Below are 2,146 nucleotides of genomic sequence, written 5' to 3' on the forward strand. Positions count from 1 at the left end.
AAGATACTCGTGAGTACATGATGGAGCGCATTTGTACATGAAGAGGTAGCTTATGTATGTAATAATTTTACCATTTAATTTGTTCACTTAATAATGGAGGGCCTGGGACCACACATGAGCTATACAAACGGCGACCTAGAAGCGGGGGCGTGCTTTTGATCGAGTTTTCCTTCTTCGTACGTTAAAAAAGGTTTGTCCGCCAGCTTTCGTTTATTTTTTCGAGGAACACGCGTATTCTATTTTAAACCACTACTATGGAGAGATTTTTTTACTCCATTGTATATATAGTCTCTTGTTTGATAGGGTTTCTCGCGTCTCGCTCTCTCACCCTCTCCATATCTAAACAAGATGATAGTGTGCTACCTCTTGAGCACTGCGTTGGTTTTCCCTTGAAGAGGAAAGGGTGATGCAGCAAAGTAGCGTAAGTATTTCCCTCAGTTTTTGAGAACCAAGGTATCAATCCAGTAGGAGGCTCCTCAAAAGTCCCTTGTACCTACACAAACAAACAAGAACCTCGCAACCAACGCGATAAAGGGGTTGTCAATCCCTTCACGGAAACTTGCAAAAGTGAGATCTGATAAAGATAATAAGATAAGATAAATATTTTTGATATTTTTATGATATAGATTGGAAAGTAAAAGATGCAAATAAAAGTAGATCGGAAACTTAATGATAAAAGATAGATCCCGGGGACATAGGTTTCACTAGTGGCTTCTCTCAAGATAGCATAAGTATTACGATGGGTGAACAAATTACTGTCGAGCAATTGATAGAAAAGTGCATAGTTATGAGATTATCTAGGCATGATCATGTATATAGGCATCACGTCCGCAACAAGTAGATTGAAACGATTCTGCATCTACTATTATTACTCCACACATTGACCGACTCCTGCCCGCATCTAGAGTATTAAGTTCATGAAGAACAGAGTAACGCGTTAAGAAAGATGACATGATGTAGAGGGATAAACTCATGCAATATGATATAAAACCCATATTTTTATCCTCGATGGCAACAATACAATACGTGCCTTGCTGCCCCTACTGTCACTAGGAAAGGACACCACAAGATTGAACCCAAAGCTAAGTACTTCTCCCATTGCAAGAAAGATCAATCTAGTAGGCCAAACCAAACTGATAATTCGAAGAGAGTTGCAAAGATAACCAATCACACATAAAAGAATTCAGAGGAGATTCAAATATCTCTCGTAGATAAACTTGATCATAAACCCACAATTCATCGGATCTCGACAAGCACACCGCAAAAAGAGTTACATCGAATAGATTTCCAAGATGATCGAGGAGAACTTTGTATTGAGATTCAAAGAGAGAGAAGAAGCCATCTAGCTAATAACTATGGACCCGAAGGTCTATGGTAAACTACTCACAACTCATCGGAGAGGCCTTGGAGATGATGTAGAGGCCCTCCATGGTCGATTCCCCCTCCGGCGGAGCACGGGCGAAAGCTCCAAGACGGGATCTCGCGGATACAAAAGGTTGCGGCGATGGAATTAGGTTTTCTTCGTGCCCCTGGATGTTCTCAGGGTATGTGGATATATATAGGAGAAAGAAGTAGGTCGGTTGAGCCACGAGGGGCCCACGAGGGTGGGGGCGCACCCACACCCCTATGGCGCGCGGGCACCCTCGTGGCCGCCTTATTTGCTGCTTGACTTCCACTCCAAGTCTCCTGGTTTGCATTTATTCCAAAAAGATCGCTCCCAAAGGTTTCATCCCGTTTGGATTCCGTTTGATATTCCTTTCCTTCAAAACACTGAAATAGGCAAAAAAACAGCAATTCGGGATGGGCCTCCGGTTAGTAGGTTAGTCCCAAAAATGATATAGAAGTGTAAAGTAAAGCCCATAAACATCCAAAGCGGGTAATATAGTAGCCTGGAACAATCAAAACTTATAGATACGTTGGAGACGTATCATAGTATCCCCAAGCTTAATTCCTGCTCGTCCTCGTGTAAGTAAATGATAAAAGCCGAATTTTGGATGTGGAATGCTACCTAGCATAATTCTTAATGTAATTTTCTTTATTGTGGCATGAATGTTTAGATCCAAATGATTCATAATAAAAGTTCATATTGACATAAAAACAATAATACTTCAAGCATACTAACAAAGCAATCATGTTTTCTCAAAAT

This window comes from Triticum aestivum, chromosome 3B (genome assembly GCF_018294505.1).
Source record: "Triticum aestivum cultivar Chinese Spring chromosome 3B, IWGSC CS RefSeq v2.1, whole genome shotgun sequence".
Lineage (NCBI taxonomy): Eukaryota > Viridiplantae > Streptophyta > Magnoliopsida > Poales > Poaceae > Triticum > Triticum aestivum.